This window comes from Amblyomma mixtum, chromosome 10 (assembly GCF_055824585.1).
Source record: "Amblyomma mixtum isolate Tamu chromosome 10, ASM5582458v1, whole genome shotgun sequence".
Classification (NCBI taxonomy): domain Eukaryota; kingdom Metazoa; phylum Arthropoda; class Arachnida; order Ixodida; family Ixodidae; genus Amblyomma; species Amblyomma mixtum.
The window spans coordinates 104,350,985-104,372,817 of NC_143021.1; positions in this window are offsets into that span (position 1 = coordinate 104,350,985).

Consider the following 21,833-nt stretch of genomic DNA (forward strand, 5'->3'; position numbering starts at 1 on the left):
TTCTGGAGTTTTGGAGTTTTGGAGTTTTGGAGTTTTTGGAGTTTTGGAGTTTTGGAGTTTTGGAGTTTCGGAGTTTTGGAGTTTTGGAGTTTTGGAGTTTTGGAGTTTCCGAGTTTTGGAGATTCGGAGTTTTGGAGTTTCGGAGTTTTGGAAGTTCGGAGTTTTGGAGTTTCGGAGTTTTGGAGTTTTGGAGATTCGGAGTTTTGGAGTTTCGGAGTTTTGGAGTTTCGGAGTTTTGGAGTTTTGGAGTTTTGGAGTTTTGGAGTTTCCGAGTTTTGGAGTTTCGGAGTTTTGGAGTTTCGGAGTTTCGGAGTTTTGGAGTTTCGGAGTTTTGGAGTTTTGGAGTTTTGGAGTTTCGGAGTTTCGGAGTTTCGGAGTTTTGGAGTTTTGGAGTTTTGGAGTTTCGGAGTTTTGGAGTTTCGGAGTTTTGGAGTTTCGGAGTTTCGGAGTTTCGGAGTTTCGGAGTTTTTTAGTTTCGGAGTTTCGGAGTTTTGGAGTTTTGGAGTTTCGGAGTTTTGGAGTTTTGGAGTTTTGGAGTATTGGAGTTTTGGTGTTTCGGAGTTTTGGAGTTTTGGAGTTTCGGAGTTTCGGAGTTTCGGAGTTTTGGAGTTTCGGAGTTTTGGAGTTTTGGAGTTTCGGAGTTTTGGAGTTTTGGAGTTTTGGAGTTTTGGAGTTTTGGAGTTTTGGAGTTTTGGAGTTTTGGAGTTTTGGAGTTTTGGAGTTTCCGAGTTTTGGAGATTCGGAGTTTTGGAGTTTCGGAGTTTTGGAAGTTCGGAGTTTTGGAGTTTCGGAGTTTTGGAGTTTTGGAGATTCGGAGTTTTGGAGTTTTGGAGTTTCGGAGTTTTGGAGTTTTGGAGTTTTGGAGTTTTGGAGTTTCCGAGTTTTGGAGTTTCGGAGTTTTGGAGTTTCGGAGTTTCGGAGTTTTGGAGTTTTGCAGTTTTGGAGTTTTGGAGTTTTGGAGTTTCGGAGTTTTGGAGTATTGGAGTTTTGGAGTTTTGGAGTTTCGGAGTTTTGGAGTATTGGAGTTTTGGAGTTTCGGAGTTTGGGAGTTTTGGAGTTTTGGAGTTTCGGAGTTTTGGAGTTTTGGAGTTTTGGAGTTTTGGAGTTTCGGAGTTTCGGAGTTTCGGTGTTTTGGAGTTTTGGAGTTTTGGAGTATTGGAGTTTTGGAGTTTTGGAGTTTCGGAGTTTTGGAGTTTCGGAGTTTTGGAGTATTGGAGTTTTGGAGTTTCGGAGTTTTGGAGTTTCGGAGTTTTGGAGTTTTGGAGTATTGGAGTTTTGGAGTTTTGGAGTTTCGGAGTTTCGGAGTTTTGGAGTTTTGGAGTTTTGGAGATTCGGAGTTTTGGAGTTTCGGAGTTTCGGAGTTTTGGAGTTTCGGAGTTTTGGAGTTTTGGAGTATTGGAGTTTTGGAGTTTTGGAGTTTCGGAGTTTTCGAGTTTTGGAGTTTTGGAGATTCGGAGTTTTGGAGTTTCGGAGTTTTGGAGTTTCGGAGTTTTGGAGTTTTGGAGTTTTGGAGTTTTGGAGTTTCCGAGTTTTGGAGTTTCGGAGTTTTGGAGTTTCGGAGTTTCGGAGTTTTGGAGTTTTGCAGTTCTGGAGTTTTGGAGTTTTGGAGTTTTGGAGTTTCGGAGTTTCGGAGTTTTGGAGTTTTGGAGTTTCGGAGTTTCGGAGTTTCGGAGTTTTGGAGTTTCGGAGTTTTGGAGTTTTGGAGTTTTGGAGTTTCGGAGTTTTGGAGTTTTGGAGTTTTGGAGTTTCGGAGTTTTGGAGTTTTGGAGTTTTGGAGTTTCGGAGTTTCGGAGTTTCGGAGTTTCGGAGTTTTGGAGTTTCGGAGTTTCGGAGTTTCGGAGTTTTGGAGTTTTGGAGTTTCGGAGTTTTGGAGTTTTGGAGTATTGGAGTTTTGGAGTTTTGGAGTTTCGGAGTTTCGGAGTTTTGGAGTTTTGGAGTTTCGGAGTTTCGGAGTTTCGGAGTTTTGGAGTTTCGGAGTTTTGGAGTTTTGGAGTTTTGGAGTTTCGGAGTTTTGGAGTTTTGGAGTTTTGGAGTTTCGGAGTTTCGGAGTTTTGGAGTTTTGGAGTTTTGGAGTTTCGGAGTTTTGGAGTTCCGGAGTTTTGGAGTTTCGGAGTTTCGGAGTTTTGGAGTTTCGGAGTTTTGGAGTTTCGGAGTTTTGGAGTTTTGGAGTTTCGGAGTTTTGGAGTTTCGGAGTTTTGGAGTTTTGGAGTTTTGGAGTTTCGGAGTTTCGGAGTTTCGGAGTTTCGGAGTTTTGGAGTTTCGGAGTTTTGGAGTTTTGGAGTTTTGGAGTTTCGGAGTTTCGGAGTTTCGGAGTTTCGGAGTTTTGGAGTTTCGGAGTTTCGGAGTTTCGGAGTTTTGGAGTTTCGGAGTTTTGGAGTTTTGGAGTTTTGGAGTTTTGGAGTTTTGGAGTTCTGGAGTTTTGGAGTTTTGGAGTTTTGGAGTTTTTGGAGTTTTGGAGTTTTGGAGTTTTGGAGTTTCGGAGTTTTGGAGTTTTGGAGTTTTGGAGTTTTGGAGTTTCCGAGTTTTGGAGATTCGGAGTTTTGGAGTTTCGGAGTTTTGGAAGTTCGGAGTTTTGGAGTTTCGGAGTTTTGGAGTTTTGGAGATTCGGAGTTTTGGAGTTTCGGAGTTTTGGAGTTTCGGAGTTTTGGAGTTTTGGAGTTTTGGAGTTTTGGAGTTTCCGAGTTTTGGAGTTTCGGAGTTTTGGAGTTTCGGAGTTTCGGAGTTTTGGAGTTTTGCAGTTTTGGAGTTTTGGAGTTTTGGAGTTTCGGAGTTTTGGAGTATTGGAGTTTTGGAGTTTCGGAGTTTTGGAGTATTGGAGTTTTGGAGTTTCGGAGTTTGGGAGTTTTGGAGTTTTGGAGTTTCGGAGTTTTGGAGTTTTGGAGTTTTGGAGTTTCGGAGTTTCGGAGTTTCGGTGTTTTGGAGTTTTGGAGTTTTGGAGTATTGGAGTTTTGGAGTTTTGGAGTTTCGGAGTTTTGGAGATTCGGAGTTTTGGAGTATTGGAGTTTTGGAGTTTCGGAGTTTTGGAGTTTCGGAGTTTTGGAGTTTTGGAGTATTGGAGTTTTGGAGTTTTGGAGTTTCGGAGTTTCGGAGTTTTGGAGTTTTGGAGTTTTGGAGATTCGGAGTTTTGGAGTTTCGGAGTTTCGGAGTTTCGGAGTTTTGGAGTTTTGGAGTTTTGGAGTTTTGGAGTTTCGGAGTTTTGGAGTTTTGGAGTTTTGGAGTTTCGGAGTTTTGGAGTTTTGGAGTTTTCGAGTTTTGGAGTTTCGGAGTTTCGGAGTTTTGGAGTTTTGGAGTTTTGGAGTTTCGGAGTTTTGGAGTTTTGGAGTTTCGGAGTTTTGGAGTTTCGGAGTTTTGGAGTTTTGGAGTTTCGGAGTTTTGGAGTTTTGGAGTTTTGGAGTTTCGCAGTTTTGGGGTTTTGGAGTTTTGGAGTTTTGGAGTTTTGGAGTTTCGGAGTTTTGGAGTTTTGGAGTTTCGGAGTTTTGGAGTTTCGGAGTTTTGGAGTTTTGGAGTTTTGGAGTTACGGAGTTTTGGAGTTTTGGAGTTTTGGAGTTTCGCAGTTTTGGGGTTTCGGAGTTTCGGAGTTTCGGAGTTTTGGAGTTTCGGAGTTTTGGAGTTTTGGAGTTTTGGAGTTTTGGAGTTTTGGAGTTTCGGTGTTTCGGAGTTTCGGAGTTTTGGAGTTTTGGAGTTTAGGAGTTTCGGAGTTTTGGAGTTTTGGAGTTTCGGAGTTTTGGAGTTTTGGAGTTTTGGAGTTTTGGAGCTTTGGAGTTTTGGAGTTTTGGAGTTTCGGAGTTTTGGAGTTTCGGAGTTTTGGAGTTTTGGAGTTTTGGAGTTTTGGAGTTTCGGAGTTTTGGAGTCTTGGAGTTTTGGAGTTTCGGAGTTTTGGAGTTTTGGTGTTTTGGAGTTTTGGAGTTTCGGAGTTTCGGAGTTTCGGAGTTTTGGAGTTTTGGAGTTTCGGAGTTTTGGAGTTTCGGAGTTTCGGAGTTTTGGAGTTTTGGAGTTTTGGAGTTTTGGAGTTTCGGAGTTTTGGAGTATTGGAGTTTTGGAGTTTCGGAGTTTTGGAGTTTCGGAGTTTTGGAGTTTTGGAGTATTGGAGTTTTGGAGTTTCGGAGTTTTGGAGTTTTGGAGTTTCGGAGTTTCGGAGTTTCGGAGTTTTGGAGTTTCGGAGTTTTGGAGTTTTGGAGTTTTGGAGTTTCGGAGTTTTGGAGTTCTGGAGTTTTGGAGTTTCGGAGTTTCGGAGTTTTGGAGTTTTGGAGTTTTGGAGTTTCGGAGTTTTGGAGTTTTGGAGTTTTGGAGTATTGGAGTTTTGGAGTTTTGGAGTTTTGGAGTTTCGGAGTTTTGGAGTTTCGGAGTTTCGGAGTTTCGGAGTTTTGGAGTTTCGGAGTTTTGGAGTTTTGGAGTTTTGGAGTTTTGGAGTTTTGGAGTTTTGGAGTTTCGGAGTTTTCTGAGTTTCGGAGTTTTGGAGTTTCGGAGTTTTGGAGTTTTGGAGTTTTGGAGTTTTGGAGTCTTGGAGTCTTGGAGTTTTGGAGTTTTGGAGTTTTGGAGTTTTGGAGTTTTGGAGTTTTGGAGTTTCGGAGTTTTGGAGTTTTGGAGTTTTGGAGTTTCCGAGTTTCGGAGTTTCGGAGTTTTGGAGTTTCGGAGTTTTGGAGTTTTGGAGTTTTGGAGTTTCGGAGTTTTGGAGTTTCGGAGTTTTGGAGTTTTGGAGTTTTGGAGTTTCGGAGTTTTGGAGTTTTGGAGTTTTGGAGTTTCGGAGTTTCGGAGTTTCGGAGTTTCGGAGTTTTGGAGTTTCGGAGTTTCAGAGTTTCGGAGTTTCGGAGTTTCGGAGTTTCGGAGTTTTGGAGTTTCGGAGTTTTGGAGTTTTGGAGTTTTGGAGTTTTGGAGTTTCGGAGTTTCGGAGTTTCGGAGTTTCGGAGTTTCGGAGTTTCGGAGTTTCGGAGTTTTGGAGTTTCGGAGTTTCGGAGTTTCGGAGTTTTGGAGTTTTGGAGTTTCGGAGTTTTGGAGTTTTGGAGTTTTGGAGTATTGGAGTTTTGGAGTTTTGGAGTTTCGGAGTTTCGGAGTTTTGGAGTTTTGGAGTTTCGGAGTTTCGGAGTTTCGGAGTTTTGGAGTTTCGGAGTTTTGGAGTTTTGGAGTTTTGGAGTTTCGGAGTTTTGGAGTTTTGGAGTTTTGGAGTTTCGGAGTTTCGGAGTTTTGGAGTTTTGGAGTTTTGGAGTTTCGGAGTTTTGGAGTTCCGGAGTTTTGGAGTTTCGGAGTTTCGGAGTTTTGGAGTTTCGGAGTTTTGGAGTTTCGGAGTTTTGGAGTTTTGGAGTTTCGGAGTTTTGGAGTTTCGGAGTTTTGGAGTTTTGGAGTTTTGGAGTTTCGGAGTTTCGGAGTTTCGGAGTTTCGAAGTTTCGGAGTTTTGGAGTTTCGGAGTTTTGGAGTTTTGGAGTTTCGCAGTTTTGGAGTTTTGGAGTTTTTTAGTTTTGGAGTTTTGGAGTTTTGGAGTTTCGGAGTTTCGGAGTTTCGGAGTTTTGGAGTTTCGGAGTTTCGGAGTTTCGGAGTTTTGGAGTTTTGGAGTTTCGGAGTTTTGGAGTTTTGGAGTTTTGGAGTATTGGAGTTTTGGAGTTTTGGAGTTTCGGAGTTTCGGAGTTTTGGAGTTTTGGAGTTTCGGAGTTTCGGAGTTTCGGAGTTTTGGAGTTTCGGAGTTTTGGAGTTTTGGAGTTTCGGAGTTTTGGAGTTTTGGAGTTTTGGAGTTTCGGAGTTTCGGAGTTTTGGAGTTTTGGAGTTTTGGAGTTTCGGAGTTTTGGAGTTCCGGAGTTTTGGAGTTTCGGAGTTTCGGAGTTTTGGAGTTTCGGAGTTTTGGAGTTTCGGAGTTTTGGAGTTTTGGAGTTTCGGAGTTTTGGAGTTTCGGAGTTTTGGAGTTTTGGAGTTTTGGAGTTTCGGAGTTTCGGAGTTTCGGAGTTTCGGAGTTTTGGAGTTTCGGAGTTTTGGAGTTTTGGAGTTTTGGAGTTTCGGAGTTTCGGAGTTTTGGAGTTTCGGAGTTTCGGAGTTTCGGAGTTTTGGAGTTTCGGAGTTTTGGAGTTTTGGAGTTTCGGAGTTTCGGAGTTTTGGAGTTTCGGAGTTTTGGAGTTTTGGAGTATTGGAGTTTTGGAGTTTTGGAGTTTCGGAGTTTTCGAGTTTTGGAGTTTTGGAGATTCGGAGTTTTGGAGTTTCGGAGTTTTGGAGTTTCGGAGTTTTGGAGTTTTGGAGTTTTGGAGTTTTGGAGTTTCCGAGTTTTGGAGTTTCGGAGTTTTGGAGTTTCGGAGTTTCGGAGTTTTGGAGTTTTGCAGTTTTGGAGTTTTTGAGTTTTGGAGTTTCGGAGTTTCGGAGTTTTGGAGTTTTGGAGTTTCGGAGTTTTGGAGTTTTGCAGTTTTGGAGTTTTGGAGTTTTGGAGTTTCGGAGTTTCGGAGTTTTGGAGTTTTGGAGTTTCGGAGTTTCGGAGTTTCGGAGTTTTGGAGTTTCGGAGTTTTGGAGTTTCGGAGTTTCGGAGTTTTGGAGTTTCGGAGTTTTGGAGTTTTGGAGTTTTGGAGTTTTGGAGTTTCGGAGTTTCGGAGTTCTGGAGTTTCGGAGTTTTGGAGTTTTGGAGTTTTGGAGTTTCGGAGTTTTGGAGTTTTGGAGTTTCGGAGTTTCGGAGTTTTGGAGTTTCGGAGTTTCGGAGTTTCGGAGTTTTGGAGTTTCGGAGTTTTGGAGTTTTGGAGTTTTGGAGTTTCGGAGTTTCGGAGTTTCGGAGTTTTGGAGTTTCGGAGTTTCGGAGTTTCGGAGTTTTGGAGTTTCGGAGTTTTGGAGTTTTGGAGTTTTGGAGTTTTGGAGTTTTGGAGTTTCGGAGTTTCGGAGTTTCGGAGTTTCGGAGTTTCGGAGTTTTGGAGTTTCGGAGTTTCGGAGTTTCGGAGTTTCGGAGTTTTGGAGTTTTGGAGTTTCGGAGTTTTGGAGTTTTGGAGTTTTGGAGTATTGGAGTTTTGGAGTTTTGGAGTTTCGGAGTTTTGGAGTTTTGGAGTTTCGGAGTTTCGGAGTTTCGGAGTTTTGGAGTTTCGGAGTTTTGGAGTTTTGGAGTTTTGGAGTTTCGGAGTTTTGGAGTTTTGGAGTTTTGGAGTTTCGGAGTTTCGGAGTTTTGGAGTTTTGGAGTTTTGGAGTTTCGGAGTTGGAGTTTTGGAGTTTTGGAGTATTGGAGTTTTGGAGTTTTGGAGTTTTGGAGTTTCGGAGTTTTGTAGTTTCGGAGTTTTGGAGTTTTGGAGTTTTGGAGTTTCGGAGTTTCGGAGTTTCGGAGTTTCGGAGTTTCGGAGTTTTGGAGTTTCGGAGTTTTGGAGTTTTGGAGTTTTGGAGTTTCGGAGTTTCGGAGTTTCGGAGTTTTCGAGTTTCGGAGTTTCGGAGTTTCGGAGTTTTGGAGTTTCGGAGTTTTGGAGTTTTGGAGTTTTGGAGTTTTGGAGTTTTGGAGTTTTGGAGTTCTGGAGTTTTGGAGTATTGGAGTTTTGGAGTTTCGGAGTTTTGGAGTTTTGGAGTTTTGGAGTTTCGGAGTTTTGGAGTTTCGGAGTTTTGGAGTTTTGGAGTTTCGGAGTTTCGGAGTTTCGGAGTTTTGGAGTTTTGGAGTTTCGGAGTTTCGGAGTTTTGGAGTTTCGGAGTTTTGGAGTTTTGGAGTTTTGGAGTTTCGGAGTTTCGGAGTTTCGGAGTTTTGGAGTTTTGGAGTTTTGGAGTTTTGGAGTTTCGGAGTTTTGGAGTTTCGGAGTTTTGGAGTTTCGGAGTTTCGGAGTTTCGGAGTTTCGGAGTTTTTTAGTTTCGGAGTTTCGGAGTTTCGGAGTTTTGGAGTTTTGGAGTTTCGGAGTTTTGGAGTTTTGGAGTTTTGGAGTATTGGAGTTTTGGAGTTTTGGAGTTTCGGAGTTTTGGAGTTTTGGAGTTTCGGAGTTTCGGAGTTTCGGAGTTTTGGAGTTTCGGAGTTTTGGAGTTTTGGAGTTTTGGGGTTTCGGAGTTGGAGTTTTGGAGTTTTGGAGTATTGGAGTTTTGGAGTTTCGGAGTTTTGGAGTTTTGGAGTTTCGGAGTTTCGGAGTTTTGGAGTTTTGGAGTTTTGGGGTTTCGGAGTTGGAGTTTTGGAGTTTTGGAGTATTGGAGTTTTGGAGTTTTGGAGTTTTGGAGTTTCGGAGTTTTGGAGTTTCGGAGTTTCGGAGTTTCGGAGTTTTGGAGTTTTGGAGTTTCGGAGTTTTGGAGTTTTGGAGTTTTGGAGTATTGGAGTTTTGGAGTTTTGGAGTTTCGGAGTTTCGGAGTTTTGGAGTTTTGGAGTTTCGGAGTTTCGGAGTTTCGGAGTTTTGGAGTTTCGGAGTTTTGGAGTTTTGGAGTTTCGGAGTTTTGGAGTTTTGGAGTTTTGGAGTTTCGGAGTTTCGGAGTTTTGGAGTTTTGGAGTTTTGGAGTTTTGGAGTTTCGGAGTTTTGGAGTTCCGGAGTTTTGGAGTTTCGGAGTTTCGGAGTTTTGGAGTTTCGGAGTTTTGGAGTTTCGGAGTTTTGGAGTTTTGGAGTTTCGGAGTTTTGGAGTTTCGGAGTTTTGGAGTTTTGGAGTTTCGGAGTTTCGGAGTTTCGGAGTTTCGGAGTTTCGGAGTTTCGGAGTTTTGGAGTTTCGGAGTTTTGGAGTTTTGGAGTTTTGGAGTTTTGGAGTTTTGGAGTTTCGGAGTTTCGGAGTTTCGGAGTTTCGGAGTTTCGGAGTTTTGGAGTTTCGGAGTTTCGGAGTTTCGGAGTTTTGGAGTTTTGGAGTTTCGGAGTTTTGGAGTTTTGGAGTTTTGGAGTATTGGAGTTTTGGAGTTTTGGAGTTTCGGAGTTTTGGAGTTTTGGAGTTTCGGAGTTTCGGAGTTTCGGAGTTTTGGAGTTTCGGAGTTTTGGAGTTTTGGAGTTTTGGAGTTTCGGAGTTTTGGAGTTTTGGAGTTTCGGAGTTTCGGAGTTTTGGAGTTTTGGAGTTTTGGAGTTTCGGAGTTGGAGTTTTGGAGTTTTGGAGTATTGGAGTTTTGGAGTTTTGGAGTTTTGGAGTTTCGGAGTTTTGTAGTTTCGGAGTTTTGGAGTTTTGGAGTTTTGGAGTTTCGGAGTTTCGGAGTTTCGGAGTTTCGGAGTTTTGGAGTTTCGGAGTTTTGGAGTTTTGGAGTTTTGGAGTTTCGGAGTTTCGGAGTTTCGGAGTTTTCGAGTTTCGGAGTTTCGGAGTTTCGGAGTTTTGGAGTTTCGGAGTTTTGGAGTTTTGGAGTTTTGGAGTTTTGGAGTTTTGGAGTTCTGGAGTTTTGGAGTATTGGAGTTTTGGAGTTTCGGAGTTTTGGAGTTTTGGAGTTTTGGAGTTTCGGAGTTTTGGAGTTTCGGAGTTTTGGAGTTTTGGAGTTTCGGAGTTTCGGAGTTTCGGAGTTTTGGAGTTTTGGAGTTTCGGAGTTTCGGAGTTTTGGAGTTTCGGAGTTTTGGAGTTTTGGAGTTTTGGAGTTTCGGAGTTTCGGAGTTTCGGAGTTTTGGAGTTTTGGAGTTTTGGAGTTTCGGAGTTTTGGAGTTTCGGAGTTTTGGAGTTTCGGAGTTTCGGAGTTTCGGAGTTTCGGAGTTTTTTAGTTTCGGAGTTTCGGAGTTTCGGAGTTTTGGAGTTTTGGAGTTTCGGAGTTTTGGAGTTTTGGAGTTTTGGAGTATTGGAGTTTTGGAGTTTTGGAGTTTCGGAGTTTTGGAGTTTTGGAGTTTCGGAGTTTCGGAGTTTCGGAGTTTTGGAGTTTCGGAGTTTTGGAGTTTTGGAGTTTCGGAGTTTTGGAGTTTTGGAGTTTTGGGGTTTCGGAGTTGGAGTTTTGGAGTTTTGGAGTATTGGAGTTTTGGAGTTTCGGAGTTTTGGAGTTTTGGAGTTTCGGAGTTTCGGAGTTTTGGAGTTTTGGAGTTTTGGGGTTTCGGAGTTGGAGTTTTGGAGTTTTGGAGTATTGGAGTTTTGGAGTTTTGGAGTTTTGGAGTTTCGGAGTTTTGGAGTTTCGGAGTTTCGGAGTTTTGGAGTTTTGGAGTTTCGGAGTTTTGGAGTTTTGGAGTTTTGGAGTATTGGAGTTTTGGAGTTTTGGAGTTTCGGAGTTTCGGAGTTTTGGAGTTTTGGAGTTTCGGAGTTTCGGAGTTTCGGAGTTTTGGAGTTTCGGAGTTTTGGAGTTTTGGAGTTTCGGAGTTTTGGAGTTTTGGAGTTTTGGAGTTTCGGAGTTTCGGAGTTTTGGAGTTTTGGAGTTTTGGAGTTTCGGAGTTTTGGAGTTCCGGAGTTTTGGAGTTTCGGAGTTTCGGAGTTTTGGAGTTTCGGAGTTTTGGAGTTTCGGAGTTTTGGAGTTTTGGAGTTTCGGAGTTTTGGAGTTTCGGAGTTTTGGAGTTTTGGAGTTTTGGAGTTTCGGAGTTTCGGAGTTTCGGAGTTTCGGAGTTTTGGAGTTTCGGAGTTTTGGAGTTTTGGAGTTTTGGAGTTTCGGAGTTTCGGAGTTTTGGAGTTTCGGAGTTTCGGAGTTTCGGAGTTTTGGAGTTTCGGAGTTTTGGAGTTTTGGAGTTTCGGAGTTTCGGAGTTTTGGAGTTTCGGAGTTTTGGAGTTTTGGAGTATTGGAGTTTTGGAGTTTTGGAGTTTCGGAGTTTTCGAGTTTTGGAGTTTTGGAGATTCGGAGTTTTGGAGTTTCGGAGTTTTGGAGTTTCGGAGTTTTGGAGTTTTGGAGTTTTGGAGTTTTGGAGTTTCCGAGTTTTGGAGTTTCGGAGTTTTGGAGTTTCGGAGTTTCTGAGTTTTGGAGTTTTGCAGTTTTGGAGTTTTGGAGTTTTGGAGTTTCGGAGTTTCGGAGTTTTGGAGTTTTGGAGTTTCGGAGTTTTGGAGTTTTGCAGTTTTGGAGTTTTGGAGTTTTGGAGTTTCGGAGTTTCGGAGTTTTGGAGTTTTGGAGTTTCGGAGTTTCGGAGTTTCGGAGTTTTGGAGTTTCGGAGTTTTGGAGTTTCGGAGTTTCGGAGTTTTGGAGTTTCGGAGTTTTGGAGTTTTGGAGTTTTGGAGTTTTGGAGTTTCGGAGTTTCGGAGTTCTGGAGTTTCGGAGTTTTGGAGTTTTGGAGTTTTGGAGTTTCGGAGTTTTGGAGTTTTGGAGTTTCGGAGTTTCGGAGTTTTGGAGTTTCGGAGTTTCGGAGTTTCGGAGTTTTGGAGTTTCGGAGTTTTGGAGTTTTGGAGTTTTGGAGTTTCGGAGTTTCGGAGTTTCGGAGTTTTGGAGTTTCGGAGTTTCGGAGTTTTGGAGTTTCGGAGTTTTGGAGTTTTGGAGTTTTGGAGTTTTGGAGTTTTGGAGTTTCGGAGTTTCGGAGTTTCGGAGTTTCGGAGTTTCGGAGTTTTGGAGTTTCGGAGTTTCGGAGTTTCGGAGTTTCGGAGTTTTGGAGTTTTGGAGTTTCGGAGTTTTGGAGTTTTGGAGTTTTGGAGTATTGGAGTTTTGGAGTTTTGGAGTTTCGGAGTTTTGGAGTTTTGGAGTTTCGGAGTTTCGGAGTTTCGGAGCTTTGGAGTTTCGGAGTTTTGGAGTTTTGGAGTTTTGGAGTTTCGGAGTTTTGGAGTTTTGGAGTTTTGGAGTTTCGGAGTTTCGGAGTTTTGGAGTTTTGGAGTTTTGGAGTTTCGGAGTTGGAGTTTTGGAGTTTTGGAGTATTGGAGTTTTGGAGTTTTGGAGTTTTGGAGTTTCGGAGTTTTGTAGTTTCGGAGTTTTGGAGTTTTGGAGTTTTGGAGTTTCGGAGTTTCGGAGTTTCGGAGTTTCGGAGTTTCGGAGTTTTGGAGTTTCGGAGTTTTGGAGTTTTGGAGTTTTGGAGTTTCGGAGTTTCGGAGTTTCGGAGTTTTCGAGTTTCGGAGTTTCGGAGTTTCGGAGTTTTGGAGTTTCGGAGTTTTGGAGTTTTGGAGTTTTGGAGTTTTGGAGTTTTGGAGTTCTGGAGTTTTGGAGTATTGGAGTTTTGGAGTTTCGGAGTTTTGGAGTTTTGGAGTTTTGGAGTTTCGGAGTTTTGGAGTTTCGGAGTTTTGGAGTTTTGGAGTTTCGGAGTTTCGGAGTTTCGGAGTTTTGGAGTTTTGGAGTTTCGGAGTTTCGGAGTTTTGGAGTTTCGGAGTTTTGGAGTTTTGGAGTTTTGGAGTTTCGGAGTTTCGGAGTTTCGGAGTTTTGTAGTTTTGGAGTTTTGGAGTTTCGGAGTTTTGGAGTTTCGGAGTTTTGGAGTTTCGGAGTTTCGGAGTTTCGGAGTTTCGGAGTTTTTTAGTTTCGGAGTTTCGGAGTTTCGGAGTTTTGGAGTTTTGGAGTTTTGGAGTTTTGGAGTTTTGGAGTATTGGAGTTTTGGAGTTTTGGAGTTTCGGAGTTTTGGAGTTTTGGAGTTTCGGAGTTTCGGAGTTTCGGAGTTTTGGAGTTTCGGAGTTTTGGAGTTTTGGAGTTTCGGAGTTTTGGAGTTTTGGAGTTTTGGGGTTTCGGAGTTGGAGTTTTGGAGTTTTGGAGTATTGGAGTTTTGGAGTTTCGGAGTTTTGGAGTTTTGGAGTTTCGGAGTTTCGGAGTTTTGGAGTTTTGGAGTTTTGGGGTTTCGGAGTTGGAGTTTTGGAGTTTTGGAGTATTGGAGTTTTGGAGTTTTGGAGTTTTGGAGTTTCGGAGTTTTGGAGTTTCGGAGTTTCGGAGTTTTGGAGTTTTGGAGTTTCGGAGTTTCGGAGTTTTGAGTTTTGCAGTTTTGGAGTTTTGGAGTTTTGGAGTTTCGGAGTTTCGGAGTTTCGGAGTTTTGGAGTTTCGGAGTTTTGGAGTTTTGGAGTTTTGGAGTTTCGGAGTTTTGGAGTTTTGGAGTTTTGGAGTTTCGGAGTTTCGGAGTTTTGGAGTTTTGGAGTTTTGGAGTTTCGGAGTTTTGGAGTTTTGGAGTTTTGGAGTATTGGAGTTTTGGAGTTTTGGAGTTTTGGAGTTTCGGAGTTTTGGAGTTTCGGAGTTTCGGAGTTTCGGAGTTTCGGAGTTTCGGAGTTTTGGAGTTTCGGAGTTTTGGAGTTTTGGAGTTTTGGAGTTTCGGAGTTTCGGAGTTTTGGAGTTTCGGAGTTTTGGAGTTTTGGAGTTTTGGAGTTTCGGAGTTTTGGAGTTTCGGAGTTTTGGAGTTTTGGAGTTTCGGAGTTTCGGAGTTTTGGAGTTTCGGAGTTTCGGAGTTTTGGAGTTTTGGAGTTTTGGAGTTTTGGAGTTTCGGAGTTTCGGAGTTTCGGAGTTTTGGAGTTTCGGAGTTTTGGAGTTTTGGAGTTTCGGAGTTTTGGAGTTTTGGAGTTTTGGAGTTTCCGAGTTTCGGAGTTTCGGAGTTTTGGAGTTTCGGAGTTTTGGAGTTTTGGAGTTTTGGAGTTTCGGAGTTTTGGAGTTTCGGAGTTTTGGAGTTTTGGAGTTTCGGAGTTTTGGAGTTTCGGAGTTTTGGAGTTTCGGAGTTTTGGAGTTTGGGAGTTTTGGAGTTTCGGAGTTTCGGAGTTTCGGAGTTTCGGAGTTTTGGAGTTTCGGAGTTTCGGAGTTTCGGAGTTTCGGAGTTTCGGAGTTTTGGAGTTTCGGAGTTTCGGAGTTTCGGAGTTTCGGAGTTTTGGAGTTTTGGAGTTTCGGAGTTTTGGAGTTTTGGAGTTTTGGAGTATTGGAGTTTTGGAGTTTTGGAGTTTCGGAGTTTTGGAGTTTTGGAGTTTCGGAGTTTCGGAGTTTCGGAGTTTTGGAGTTTCGGAGTTTTGGAGTTTTGGAGTTTTGGAGTTTCGGAGTTTTGGAGTTTTGGAGTTTTGGAGTTTCTGAGTTTCGGAGTTTTGGAGTTTTGGAGTTTTGGAGTTTCGGAGTTTTGGAGTTTTGGAGTTTTGGAGTATTGGAGTTTTGGAGTTTTGGAGTTTTGGAGTTTCGGAGTTTTGGAGTTTCGGAGTTTCGGAGTTTTGGAGTTTCGGAGTTTTGGAGTTTTGGAGTTTTGGAGTTTCGGAGTTTTGGAGTTTCGGAGTTTTGGAGTTTTGGAGTTTTGGAGTTTCGGAGTTTTGGAGTTTTGGAGTTTCGGAGTTTTGGAGTTTCGGAGTTTTGGAGTTTTGGAGTTTTGGAGTTTCGGAGTTTCGGAGTTTCGGAGTTTCGGAGTTTCGGAGTTTTGGAGTTTCGGAGTTTTGGAGTTTTGGAGTTTTGGAGTTTCGGAGTTTCGGAGTTTCGGAGTTTTGGAGTTTCGGAGTTTCGGAGTTTCGGAGTTTTGGAGTTTCGGAGTTTTGGAGTTTTGGAGTTTTAGAGTTTTGGAGTTTTGGAGTTTTGGAGTTTTGGAGTTTTGGAGTTTCGGAGTTTTGGAGTTTTGGAGTTTTGGAGTTTCCGAGTTTTGGAGATTTGGAGTTTTGGAGTTTCGGAGTTTTGGAAGTTCGGAGTTTTGGAGTTTCGGAGTTTTGGAGTTTTGGAGATTCGGAGTTTTGGAGTTTCGGAGTTTTGGAGTTTCGGAGTTTCGGAGTTTTGGAGTTTCGGAGTTTTGGAGTTTTGGAGTTTCGGAGTTTCGGAGTTTCGGAGTTTCGGAGTTTTGGAGTTTCGGAGTTTCGGAGTTTCGGAGTTTTGGAGTTTTGGAGTTTCGGAGTTTCGGAGTTTCGGAGTTTCGGAGTTTCGGAGTTTCGGAGTTTCGGAGTTTCGGAGTTTTGGAGTTTCGGAGTTTCGGAGTTTCGGAGTTTTGGAGTTTTGGAGTTTCGGAGTTTTGGAGTTTTGGAGTTTTGGAGTATTGGAGTTTTGGAGTTTTGGAGTTTCGGAGTTTTGGAGTTTTGGAGTTTCGGAGTTTCGGAGTTTTGGAGTTTCGGAGTTTTGGAGTTTTGGAGTTTTGGAGTTTCGGAGTTTTGGAGTTTTGGAGTTTTGGAGTTTCGGAGTTTCGGAGTTTTGGAGTTTTGGAGTTTTGGAGTTTCGGAGTTTTGGAGTTATGGAGTTTTGGAGTATTGGAGTTTTGGAGTTTTGGAGTTTCGGAGTTTTGGAGTTTCGGAGTTTCGGAGTTTTGGAGTTTCGGAGTTTTGGAGTTTTGGAGTTTTGAGTTTCGGAGTTTTGGAGTTTCGGAGTTTTGGAGTTTTGGAGTTTCGGAGTTTGGGAGTTTCGGAGTTTTGGAGTTTCGGAGTTTCGGAGTTTCGTTTGTTTCGGAGTTTTGGAGTTTCGGAGTTTTGGAGTTTTGGAGTTTTGGAGTTTCGGAGTTTCGGAGTTTCGGAGTTTCGGAGTTTTGGAGTTTCGGAGTTGCGGAGTTTCGGAGTTTTGGAGTTTCGGAGTTTTGGAGTTTTGGAGTTTTGGAGTTTTGGAGTTTTGGAGTTTTGGAGTTTTGGAGTTTTGGAGTTTTGGAGTTTTGGAGTTTTGGAGTTTTGGAGTTTTGGAGTTTCCGAGTTTTGGAGATTCGGAGTTTTGGAGTTTCGGAGTTTTGGAAGTTCGGAGTTTTGGAGTTTCGGAGTTTCGGAGTTTTGGAGTTTCGGAGTTTTGGAGTTTTGGAGTTTCCGAGTTTTGGAGTTTTGGAGTATTGGAGTTTTGGAGTTTTGGAGTTTCGGAGTTTTGGAGTTTCGGAGTTTTGGGGTATTGGAGTTTTGGAGTTTCGGAGTTTTGGAGTTTCGGAGTTTTGGAGTTTTGGAGTTTGGAGTTTTGGAGTTTTGGAGTTTCGGAGTTTCGGAGTTTTGGAGTTTTGGAGTTTTGGAGATTCGGAGTTTTGGAGTTTCGGAGTTTTGGAGTTTCGGAGTTTTGGAGTTTTGGAGTATTGGAGTTTTGGAGTTTTGGAGTTTCGGAGTTTTCGAGTTTTGGAGTTTTGGAGATTCGGAGTTTTGGAGTTTCGGAGTTTTGGAGTTTCGGAGTTTTGGAGTTTTGTAGTTTTGTAGTTTTGGAGTTTCTGAGTTTTGGAGTTTCGGAGTTTTGGAGTTTTGGAGTTTCGGAGTTTCGGAGTTTTGGAGTATTGGAGTTTTGGAGTTTTGGAGTTTTGGAGTTTCGGAGTTTTGGAGTATTGGAATTTTGGAGTTTCGGAGTTTTGGAGTTTTGGAGTTTTGGAGTTTCGGAGTTTTTGAGTTTCGGAGTTTTGGAGTCTTGGAGTTTTGGAGTTTTGGAGTTTCGGAGTTTCGGAGTTTTGGAGTCTTGGAGTTTTGGAGTTTTGGAGTTTCGGAGTTTCGGAGTTTCGGTGTTTTGGAGTTTTGGAGTTTTGGAGTATTGGAGTTTTGGAGTTTTGGAGTTTCGGAGTTTTGGAGTTTCGGAGTTTTGGAGTATTGGAGTTTTGGAGTTTCGGAGTTTTGGAGTTTCGGAGTTTTGGAGTTTTGGAGTATTGGAGTTTTGGAGTTTTGGAGTTTCGGAGTTTCGGAGTTTTGGAGTTTCGGAGTTTCGGAGTTTTGGAGTTTCGGAGTTTTGGAGTTTTGGAGTTTTGGAGTTTCGGAGTTTTGGAGTTTCGGAGTTTTGGAGTTTTGGAGTTTCGGAGTTTCGGAGTTTCGGAGTTTCGGAGTTTCGGAGTTTTTTAGTTTCGGAGTTTCGGAGTTTCGGAGTTTTGGAGTTTTGGAGTTTCGGAGTTTTGGAGTTTTGGAATTTTGGAGTATTGGAGTTTTGGAGTTTTGGAGTTTCGGAGTTTTGGAGTTTTGGAGTTTCGGAGTTTCGGAGTTTCGGAGTTTTGGAGTTTCGGAGTTTTGGAGTTTTGGAGTTTCGGAGTTTCGGAGTTTTGGAGTTTTAGAGTTTTGGGGTTTCGGAGTTGGAGTTTTGGAGTTTTGGAGTATTGGAGTTTTGGAGTTTCGGAGTTTTGGAGTTTTGGAGTTTCGGAGTTTCGGAGTTTTGGAGTTTTGGAGTTTTGGGGTTTCGGAGTTGGAGTTTTGGAGTTTTGGAGTATTGGAGTTTTGGAGTTTTGGAGTTTTGGAGTTTCGGAGTTTTGGAGTTTCGGAGTTTCGGAGTTTTGGAGTTTTGGAGTTTCGGAGTTTCGGAGTTTTGGAGTTTTGCAGTTTTGGAGTTTTGGAGTTTTGGAGTTTCGGAGTTTCGGTGTTTCGGAGTTTTGGAGTTTCGGAGTTTTGGAGTTTTGGAGTTTTGGAGTTTCGGAGTTTCGGAGTTTTGGAGTTTTGGTGTTTTGGAGTTTCGGAGTTTCGGAGTTTTGGAGATTTGGAGTTTTGGAGTTTCGGAGTTTTGGAGTTTTGGAGTTTTGGAGTATTGGAGTTTTGGAGTTTTGGAGTTTTGGAGTTTCGGAGTTTTGGAGTTTCGGAGTTTCGGAGTTTCGGAGTTTCGGAGTTTTGGAGTTTCGGAGTTTTGGAGTTTTGGAGTTTTGGAGTTTCGGAGTTTCGGAGTTTTGGAGTTTCGGAGTTTTGGAGTTTTGGAGTTTTGGAGTTTCGGAGTTTTGGAGTTTCGGAGTTTTGGAGTTTTGGAGTTTCGGAGTTTCGGAGTTTCGGAGTTTTGGAGTTTCGGAGTTTCGGAGTTTTGGAGTTTTGGAGTTTTGGAGTTTTGGAGTTTCGGAGTTTCGGAGTTTCGGAGTTTTGGAGTTTCGGAGTTTTGGAGTTTTGGAGTTTCGGAGTTTTGGAGTTTTGGAGTTTTTGAGTTTCCGAGTTTCGGAGTTTCGGAGTTTTGGAGTTTCGGAGTTTTGGAGTTTTGGAGTTTTGGAGTTTCGGAGTTTTGGAGTTTCGGAGTTTTGGAGTTTTGGAGTTTCGGAGTTTTGGAGTTTCGGAGTTTTGGAGTTTCGGAGTTTTGGAGTTTGGGAGTTTTGGAGTTTCGGAGTTTCGGAGTTTCGGAGTTTCGGAGTTTTGGAGTTTTGGAGTTTCGGAGTTTCGGAGTTTCGGAGTTTCGGAGTTTTGGAGTTTCGGAGTTTCGGAGTTTCGGAGTTTCGGAGTTTTGGAGTTTTGGAGTTTCGGAGTTTTGGAGTTTTGGAGTTTTGGAGTATTGGAGTTTTGGAGTTTTGGAGTTTCGGAGTTTTGGAGTTTTGGAGTTTCGGAGTTTCGGAGTTTCGGTGTTTTGGAGTTTCGGAGTTTTGGAGTTTTGGAGTTTTGGAGTTTCGGAGTTTTGGAGTTTTGGAGTTTTGGAGTTTCGGAGTTTCGGAGTTTTGGAGTTTTGGAGTTTTGGAGTTTCGGAGTTTTGGAGTTTTGGAGTTTTGGAGTTTTGGAGTATTGGAGTTTTGGAGTTTTGGAGTTTTGGAGTTTCGGAGTTTTGGAGTTTCGGAGTTTCGGAGTTTTGGAGTTTCGGAGTTTTGGAGTTTTGGAGTTTTGGAGTTTCGGAGTTTTGGAGTTTCGGAGTTTTGGAGTTTTGGAGTTTTGGAGTTTCGGAGTTTTGGAGTTTTGGAGTTTCGGAGTTTTGGAGTTTCGGAGTTTTGGAGTTTTGGAGTTTTGGAGTTTCGGAGTTTCGGAGTTTCGGAGTTTCGGAGTTTCGGAGTTTTGGAGTTTCGGAGTTTTGGAGTTTTGGAGTTTTGGAGTTTCGGAGTTTCGGAGTTTCGGAGTTTCGGAGTTTTGGAGTTTCGGAGTTTCGGAGTTTCGGAGTTTTGGAGTTTCGGAGTTTTGGAGTTTTGGAGTTTTGGAGTTTTGGAGTTTTGGAGTTTTGGAGTTTTGGAGTTTCGGAGTTTTGGAGTTTTGGAGTTTTGGAGTTTCCGAGTTTTGGAGATTTGGAGTTTTGGAGTTTCGGAGTTTTGGAAGTTCGGAGTTTCGGAGTTTCGGAGTTTCGGAGTTTTGGAGTTTCGGAGTTTTGGAGTTTTGGAGTTTCGGAGTTTTGGAGTTTTGGAGTTTTGGAGTTTCGGAGTTTCGGAGTTTTGGAGTTTTGGAGTTTTGGAGTTTCGGAGTTTTGGAGTTCCGGAGTTTTGGAGTTTCGGAGTTTCGGAGTTTTGGAGTTTCGGAGTTTTGGAGTTTCGGAGTTTTGGAGTTTTGGAGTTTCGGAGTTTTGGAGTTTCGGAGTTTTGGAGTTTTGGAGTTTTGGAGTTTCGGAGTTTCGGAGTTTCGGAGTTTCGGAGTTTTGGAGTTTCGGAGTTTTGGAGTTTTGGAGTTTTGGAGTTTCGGAGTTTCGGAGTTTTGGAGTTTCGGAGTTTCGGAGTTTCGGAGTTTTGGAGTTTCGGAGTTTTGGAGTTTTGGAGTTTTGGAGTTTCGGAGTTTCGGAGTTTTGGAGTTTCGGAGTTTTGGAGTTTTGGAGTATTGGAGTTTTGGAGTTTTGGAGTTTCGGAGTTTTCGAGTTTTGGAGTTTTGGAGATTCGGAGTTTTGGAGTTTCGGAGTTTTGGAGTTTCGGAGTTTTGGAGTTTTGGAGTTTTGGAGTTTTGGAGTTTCCGAGTTTTGGAGTTTCGGAGTTTTGGAGTTTCGGAGTTTCGGAGTTTTGGAGTTTTGCAGTTTTGGAGTTTTGGAGTTTTGGAGTTTCGGAGTTTCGGAGTTTTGGAGTTTTGGAGTTTCGGAGTTTTGGAGTTTTGCAGTTTTGGAGTTTTGGAGTTTTGGAGTTTCGGAGTTTCGGAGTTTTGGAGTTTTGGAGTTTCGGAGTTTCGGAGTTTCGGAGTTTTGGAGTTTCGGAGTTTTGGAGTTTCGGAGTTTCGGAGTTTTGGAGTTTCGGAGTTTTGGAGTTTTGGAGTTTTGGAGTTTTGGAGTTTCGGAGTTTCGGAGTTCTGGAGTTTCGGAGTTTTGGAGTTTTGGAGTTTTGGAGTTTCGGAGTTTTGGAGTTTTGGAGTTTCGGAGTTTCGGAGTTTTGGAGTTTCGGAGTTTCGGAGTTTCGCAGTTTTGGAGTTTCGGAGTTTTGGAGTTTTGGAGTTTTGGAGTTTCGGAGTTTCGGAGTTTCGGAGTTTTGGAGTTTCGGAGTTTCGGAGTTTTGGAGTTTCGGAGTTTTGGAGTTTTGGAGTTTTGGAGTTTTGGAGTTTTGGAGTTTCGGAGTTTCGGAGTTTCGGAGTTTCGGAGTTTCGGAGTTTTGGAGTTTCGGAGTTTCGGAGTTTCGGAGTTTCGGAGTTTTGGAGTTTTGGAGTTTCGGAGTTTTGGAGTTTTGGAGTTTTGGAGTATTGGAGTTTTGGAGTTTTGGAGTTTTGGAGTTTTGGAGTTTTGGAGTTTTGGAGTTTTGGAGTTTCGGAGTTTTGGAGTTTTGGAGTTTTGGAGTTTTGGAGTTTTGGAGTTTCGGAGTTTTGGAGTTTTGGAGTTTTGGAGTTTTGGAGTTTCCGAGTTTTGGAGATTCGGAGTTTTGGAGTTTCGGAGTTTTGGAAGTTCGGAGTTTTGGAGTTTCGGAGTTTTGGAGTTTTGGAGATTCGGAGTTTTGGAGTTTCGGAGTTTTGGAGTTTCGGAGTTTTGGAGTTTTGGAGTTTCCGAGTTTTGGAGTTTTGGAGTATTGGAGTTTTGGAGTTTTGGAGTTTCGGAGTTTTGGAGTTTCGGAGTTTTGGAGTATTGGAGTTTTGGAGTTTCGGAGTTTTGGAGTTTCGGAGTTTTGGAGTTTTGGAGTATTGGAGTTTTGGAGTTTTGGAGTTTCGGAGTTTCGGAGTTTTGGAGTTTTGGAGTTTTGGAGATTCGGAGTTTTGGAGTTTCGGAGTTTTGGAGTTTCGGAGTTTTGGAGTTTTGGAGTATTGGAGTTTTGGAGTTTTGGAGTTTCGGAGTTTTCGAGTTTTGGAGTTTTGGAGATTCGGAGTTATGGAGTTTCGGAGTTTTGGAGTTTCGGAGTTTTGGAGTTTTGTAGTTTTGTAGTTTTGGAGTTTCCGAGTTTTGGAGTTTTTGAGTTTTGGAGTTTCGGAGTTTCGGAGTTTTGGAGTATTGGAGTTTTGGAGTTTTGGAGTTTTGGAGTTTCGGAGTTTTGGAGTATTGGAGTTTTGGAGTTTCGGAGTTTTGGAGTTTTGGAGTTTTGGAGTTTCGGAGTTTTTGAGTTTCGGAGTTTTGGAGTCTTGGAGTTTTGGAGTTTTGGAGTTTCGGAGTTTCGGAGTTTTGGAGTCTTGGAGTTTTGGAGTTTTGGAGTTTCGGAGTTTCGGAGTTTCGGTGTTTTGGAGTTTTGGAGTTTTGGAGTATTGGAGTTTTGGAGTTTTGGAGTTTCGGAGTTTTGGAGTTTCGGAGTTTTGGAGTATTGGAGTTTTGGAGTTTCGGAGTTTTGGAGTTTCGGAGTTTTGGAGTTTTGGAGTATTGGAGTTTTGGAGTTTTGGAGTTTCGGAGTTTCGGAGTTTTGGAGTTTCGGAGTTTCGGAGTTTTGGAGTTTCGGAGTTTTGGAGTTTTGGAGTTTTGGAGTTTCGGAGTTTTGGAGTTTCGGAGTTTTGGAGTTTTGGAGTTTCGGAGTTTCGGAGTTTCGGAGTTTCGGAATTTCGGAGTTTTTTAGTTTCGGAGTTTCGGAGTTTCGGAGTTTTGGAGTTTTGGAGTTTCGGAGTTTTGGAGTTTTGGAATTTTGGAGTATTGGAGTTTTGGAGTTTTGGAGTTTCGGAGTTTTGGAGTTTTGGAGTTTCGGAGTTTCGGAGTTTCGGAGTTTTGGAGTTTCGGAGTTTTGGAGTTTTGGAGTTTCGGAGTTTCGGAGTTTTGGAGTTTTGGAGTTTTGGGGTTTCGGAGTTGGAGTTTTGGAGTTTTGGAGTATTGGAGTTTTGGAGTTTCGGAGTTTTGGAGTTTTGGAGTTTCGGAGTTTCGGAGTTTTGGAGTTTTGGAGTTTTGGGGTTTCGGAGTTGGAGTTTTGGAGTTTTGGAGTATTGGAGTTTTGGAGTTTTGGAGTTTTGGAGTTTCGGAGTTTTGGAGTTTCGGAGTTTCGGAGTTTTGGAGTTTTGGAGTTTCGGAGTTTCGGAGTTTTGGAGTTTTGCAGTTTTGGAGTTTTGGAGTTTTGGAGTTTCGGAGTTTCGGTGTTTCGGAGTTTTGGAGTTTCGGAGTTTTGGAGTTTTGGAGTTTTGGAGTTTCGGAGTTTTGGAGTTTTGGAGTTTTGGAGTTTCGGAGTTTCGGAGTTTTGGAGTTTTGGAGTTTTGGAGTTTCGGAGTTTTGGAGTTTTGGAGTTTTGGAGTATTGGAGTTTTGGAGTTTTGGAGTTTTGGAGTTTCGGAGTT